This window comes from Pungitius pungitius, chromosome 21, assembly GCF_949316345.1.
Source record: "Pungitius pungitius chromosome 21, fPunPun2.1, whole genome shotgun sequence".
Classification (NCBI taxonomy): Eukaryota; Metazoa; Chordata; class Actinopteri; order Perciformes; family Gasterosteidae; genus Pungitius; species Pungitius pungitius.
In genome coordinates, this window is record NC_084920.1 from 12,573,052 (window position 1) to 12,579,317 (window position 6,266).

The following is a 6,266-nucleotide window of genomic DNA, read 5'->3' on the forward strand; positions in this document are numbered from 1 at the left end:
GGGGTGGGTGAAGGGGAAGATTGACAGGTGTAGTTCAGAAGGAGAGGGATCACTCTGTTCCACTTTTCTTAACCTGTCAGGATCGAACAGTCACACTTTCTGACATATTTGGGGCTCCTTCTTGTGCCTTTCCAAATTCTTCCACATTGACGTCACCCTTTAATTGGGACCCCTGCATCTTTGCTTAGAGACTCACGGGTCTCTCCACAGCAGTACCTCTGCCTCGCTGAGGGCCTGCACCGCTGTCTTCTCGGTTGTATTCAGTCTTTCTCCTCACGCGCACCATTTGTTATCCCCCTTCCTTTGGGAATCCCACCCCCTGCTCTCGTTATTGTTCCGCTCTGATTGTCCCAATGGGCTCCACAAACCTTAATTAGCGCTGACTGAGATTAATGGTGGCGAACTTATTGACCCGCTGATTGTGAAGTAATCTTAAGTGCCACGAATGAGAGAAGATATTAGTGATGGCTTTATCCGTGTGGCTGTTTTCATTGCAAAATTCAAACGGCTACGTTTTACACATTAATTAATATTACTGAAATAGAAAATTAAACAATATAATGCTCTTCAGATAGAATTGTGAATTTCTTTTTCCCATTACAGCCTTAGTGGAGCCATTTCTGCCGACCGAAGTGTGTTCCTCTTTGAATGGGCCATCTCGGGTCAGGACCCCTCCCGGTCCCTTTTTAAGGCATCAGCCGAGCATGAATTCTAACCACACCACATGGTTTGGGTGAGGAAAGCATTGTCTGTTCAAATGAGTGTTTGTGAGAAGAAGAAATAACTTTTCCTCTCAGTTGTGCTGGATAGAATACAGACTACAATCCTACTTGTTTTTAGAATGAATTATATTAGATTTGTAGAATTTTACATTTCTTGTGGTAAATAGTATTTATATGGCTCTTGGTTAATGTGCAGCTGCATTGACTCATTAACTCTTTCTGTCTAAAGTCTATTGAAATTGTATAAAATCAGCAGTATTAAATGCAACCATGAGGCCAGGCTGGACTCAAAGTCCTTAACTATAGAAGGGTTCAAACGCACTAATAAACCATTTAGAAATGCTACACATTTTTTGCACACGTTTAATTTCTGCTGTATGTATCTGTTAAGTATGAGTAGGCTTGTATTTGCAAGTTTGTAAATGCACATGCATGGTGTACATCTCCATCAATTTGAAATGGAACCAACGTTAGCGCACGTTAGCGAGTTTGTGCATGTTGATCTCACGATGTAGTTCTTTGTGTTTCTGGGATGGTTACGTCATTGAGCCAAGCCGCGGCGTTTGTGAGGAGGGAAGGCTGCCTCAGGTTGCATGTGTGCTACGTGGCCGCTGTGTTTCAGTCTGACCCCGTGGTAATGAGGCCACAGGGTGCCGAGAACAGCGTCTCTCTAACATGGAGAGCGGAGGAAAGAGGCTTCTCTCTGCTCTCAGGACTATCAACTTTATTTTGTGGTAAGCCCTTTGTACAAGGTGTACAATTAGTCTTTTTCATCGTAATAAACAGGCAAAGATACATGTACTTATATACCGGTTTTATAATCCTTTTTATTTGTGTGTGTGTGTGTGTGTGTGTGTGGTAGGTTTTGTGTGGAATCCCCACTACTGATTAGCCCAAGACAGAAAAATCAATACCTCTCCCTGTGGAACCTTGGCGATTACACCCAGATGAAACTCCCACACCTGAAACCGAGACAAAGGAGGTAGTCCATGCAGTACCATACAGTCCAGAGGACTTCCACACCTCACTTCAGTCCTTTTTTTTTTTTTTTTTTGCAACGATGGATTCATGCTTAACTTAAATAAACTACCCCACTTTGAGCTGGTCATCACAAACCCTTCTGAAGAGAACACTGGCATAATTCAACCTTTTTCTCCCCCCCCCATCACTCTTAAATTAGGCAGCTCAAGCATCACAAGTTCCCATCACCAGCATGCCTATTATTTAATTTGGTGTGGAAGTAAAGTTGCTCTTTGTGCCACGCCTGCCTTCTCCTCCTCCTGCTCGCGCCATCATTGCCGAGGCCACTAGAGGCTGACGTTGTCCTCTGGTGTCTGAGCTTCAGGGTCCTTTTGAAAACACCAGCATCCCACCAGTACATGGCAAAGAAGGTACTTTCCCGAGAAGGTACGTTTTCTCCTCACTCCCTCTCTCTCCCTCTCTCACTCTCATGTGACCTGTCTCAATCTCTGGAACACGACAGAGGCGGGGGTGTTGGATCATGGCTCGGGGGCGGCGTCGAGAGCAGCGGAGGGCGTCCGGGCCCGGCGGCCCGGGAGCAGAGACGGGGCGGGTAACGGAGTTGTCCTCGCAGTCTGCAGGGAAGAACCTCTGATTTGGTCCTTGACATTTCAACACCAACCTCCACCTTTGGCTAGTTGCTGTTCTGGTGGCACCGTAAGTACTTCCCTAAAGGAAAGGTGACTCCATTAAACATAGTGTGTATTTGTCCATGTGAAGGCGGGGGAGACTGATTTACCTTAAAAAAACCTTAAATATTTAAGTTTCGTAACGACATTCATGGTCCCCAGAGGACGACATCTACTGACTTTGGTGATCCCCTCGACTTTTCTTTAATCCAGCACCAACATATCAAAATCTGTCAAATGTTTTGGCTCAAATTGTTGCACTGATCAGTTTGATTCGTGGATCTTTGCTGTTTTTTTTAAAGCCAATGAAATCCCCCTTTTGTAACATCCTCGGGGGTTAGTGTGTGTCACAGCGTGTCCCCTTGTCTCCCTGGTGAAGTAACACGGAATGGGACAGCTCCAGTTAACAGCAGCTCAGCTCACCCCCCCCCCTCCCTTTGGAGCCCGGTGCAGGTGACAGTAATCATCTGAGACTATGGGATGGAGTGAGGAGAGTGGAGCAAACGAAGGGAGAAATAGTCCACTGGTCACTCATTGTCGGAGCGAAGCAGAGGAATATGAGCTTGGTGGTCCATCAGCACACGTTGTATTGGGGCTGCGGCGCTGTGTGTGCTGGCTGAGGGCCTTTTGAAGTGGGGGGGGGGGGGGCCTGTAACTTTGCCTTATTGCTCCCGATCAGTCACTTTGTGTGAAGGTTATCGCCGGCCCGCGCGTCGTCAGGCTGCGTTTTACCAGCTGCTCGGCGGCCTGGTGGACATAAAGCACCGCTCCAGTACAGGTATTATTAAACAACGTGAAGTTCCCTTTGCCTCTCACGAGAGCGAGAAAGACCCATTTCGGAGGCGATTTGCAGGCCTATGAATTGCACCTTGAAGCGGAATTTCTCTCGGACAGGTGGAGTTTCCAAAAGGGCATTGGGCTCGTTGGAGGGAGGCTTGGTACCACAAAGGGAAAGAGGCAGGAAACACACTCGCCGCTGGTGTTTTGTGGTGTGTGTGTGTGTGTGTGTGTGTGTGTGTGTGTGTGTGTGTGTGTGTGTGTGTGTGTGTGTGTGTGTGTGTGTGTGTGTGTGTGTGTGTGTGTGTGTGTGTGTGTGTGTGAGAAAGACTTAAAGCGGCATTTGAGACCATCTATTGTTAAGTCGACCGCCAACGGGATCTGCTACAGCCCACACGTGTCCATAGACTGAGCAGAAGAGACGTCCCACCGCGTTTTAGTCCGGTTAGAACTGGTGTTCAGGCTCTAATTGCTGAAAGGCTTTCATCTTTTAACACATATCGTATAAGTTGTCTTTGCATTTTTCGTTTAATTAGTGCTGCTGTAAAAATGTTAGTGATGGGAAAGCTAAATGAATGTAATCTGCAAGTCCATTTGGGGGATGTGTGTCATGGAGGAAATCCACCTCATATTTTCTCAGTCCGTCGGTTTTGTTGTTGATGTGTGACCAACAGAACGCTCGAGTGTCATTGCGATTTGAGTAGCTCAGCTTTTGGTTCACACTAAAAAAAAAAAATAAAAAAAAAAGGTGCCACTTCCACTCCCACTCTCCTCGTCGCTGATGGGCGACGGCGCAGAGAAAGGGAGGAGAAGAAGCAGGGGAAGACCCCCCCTCCCCCCTCTCCTTCTCTCCAGGTTGATCATGTGTTGGTGGACCTAGTTTGTGTGGTGGAGTTGTGGAGGTAACTAGAGCGATGCCGGCTGAGGGGGGGGGGGGGGGGGGGAACAGGTTAATCATGTTAGCCCAGTTAGATGAAAGCAGAAGGAGAGGGATGCTCATTAAATCCTTCCCTCCTCTGTTTTCCTTCCTTCTTCCTTCCTCTTCCCTGCAGTGTCACCTTTTTTTTTTTTTTTTTTTTTTTTTTTTAGCGCCCCTGCTTGGCAAGAGAAACCCGGTAATTGAATGCTGCTCTCCCCGCATTCGATTGGAATGATTATCAATGGTTGTGAAAGGCTCAATTATCATCATTAGCGTCTTGGGTGTGATCGCTGGTTTTGCCGTTCATTGAACCCGACGGGTTCTGTTCGGCGGATCATTTCACGCGAGTCACACTGTGACGGAGGGTCAACAGAGTGATCAATGAAGCTACTGCTTGTGCCTTGCGTGACAGGTTTATTGTCCCTCTGGGTTTTTCTTTTTACTGTTCTTACTGTTGTAAAAGGCTCTTTTCTCACTGAGACCTGGTTAAATAACAGAAATCGGCCCAATCGAAAAACTGGGAAATAGTCGGTGAGGAAGATTTCGAAACATTGCCGGATTGGCTGCGCGCGCACAAACTCCACGTGACCGCCCTCCATCTTTATGTGCGAGCCCTTGACATTTCCGTTGACATTTGATGACATTCGCGAACACGTGTGAAACTGCATTTTTTTAACAGTTTATCACAAAAATGGAACGAGGACGTCAGCGTGGGCCAAATGTCCGCGGGCGGCGGCCATCTGCCGCCGCGCTCCGGCGCCGAGCCGAAGGGCCCACGCTGCTGCTCGCCGAGGTTGCACCACGCAGCCAAGAACCTGGACGCGACGTCAACATCAAGGGGGTCTTTGTCTTTTGTCCAGTGGTCTTTGCCTTAGAAGCCAAACTAGGTCTGAGTCGAAGGTGGAACATTCAGAAGGAAGGAACAATCAGAAGAATATTTCGTAAAGGGCCCTGAGAATATAACAACTAGCTAGATGTCACGTGGACACACACATGTGGCCCCGGCACCATTTATAACTTTTGATTGCTGTAATAATTTTAATTGCGGGGGAAGTTAATGCAGCTTAGCCTTGCATGCGAGCCTCATGCGAGGCTCCTTATCAGCTGCATTCCTTTGGAAAAGCTCCTCCCACACTGTCAGTGAAATTGCAAACAGATCAGGATGGAAACACTTTTAGGAGATTTCATATGACAGATGCCTGGACCGATGAATATCGTTAGCATGTGGTGCTCTGCCCGAGCGATGGACCAATGGTGGATCAGCTGAGGAACCTGTAGAGCTTTGAAATGGAGAGACGTGTAACAGTGTGACAGACACAGAGGCGACAAACTAGTTGTGACCAATTCCAATCTTTCATAGTTCTAGTCTACGTATGTTGACGACTCTGACTCTGGCCCCTTTATTTTTCCTGCCGGGACCTTCATCGGGTGAATACTTTATGACTAGATTGTTTGTGTATAGTGCTGATATCGGGATGCTGGCACACTAAACAATGATGCTGAACGCCCCAAAGCAGTAGTGGAATATACCCGGCAGGCTGTCCATCCATTTATTTAAGACTTTAAGTTGCTACAGATGACCAACCTATAACACGTTTCAACAAGAAGGCGTTCAAAGTGCTTCTGATTAAAACCATCCAAAGCATCAAAACATGATGGCAGACAAAAGGACATTTAAAAAAAAAAGAGAACGTTGATTGAAACATTAAAGAATCTATAAACAGAACATAAGTTGCAGTTTAAGAAATGAAATACAATAATAATATGGAGAAAGGCAGGGAACTGATCAACATCCTGGATGTGGCTTGATCAAAGTGCAGAGGGATGGTCGAATGGGTGGATGGAGATCTGGATCAGGTTGGGCGTTAACCAAATCGTTTCCATCATTGACTGAAACCTTTTAACATCGAGCGAGCGGTTTTACAAGTTCAAGGCCTTCTGTCCATTTGGATGCACCGGAGTTGGCCGCGGCGAAGCGAGCGGGATCGAGTTGTGCCACGTTGCCGCCTCTGCTAAGTCCGGCCTTTAGTGCACGATGTTAACCGTAAGCCCAGGGGCCGGATCGCTATTGGTGCACGTGATTCCAGTGCACAGGATGCAAACGGACTGCTTGTTGAATCTCAACCCCTGTGTGATCCACCGTGCTGCTGTACGGCTGGAATGGAGACAATGGGTCTTCTCTTCCAGGTAATGTGGATA

General features: G+C 47.1%; 1 long non-coding RNA gene across 1 annotated transcript; it reads left to right on the forward strand.

Moving 5' to 3' along the window:
- Window positions 1-52: 52 nt before the first annotated feature.
- On the forward strand, window positions 53-2,123 carry LOC134107888 (uncharacterized). Its single transcript, XR_009942869.1, has 3 exons — window positions 53-1,456; window positions 1,585-1,704; window positions 1,903-2,123. It is a non-coding gene; the product is annotated as an uncharacterized LOC134107888 (long non-coding RNA).
- The last annotated feature ends 4,143 nt before the right edge of the window (window positions 2,124-6,266 follow it).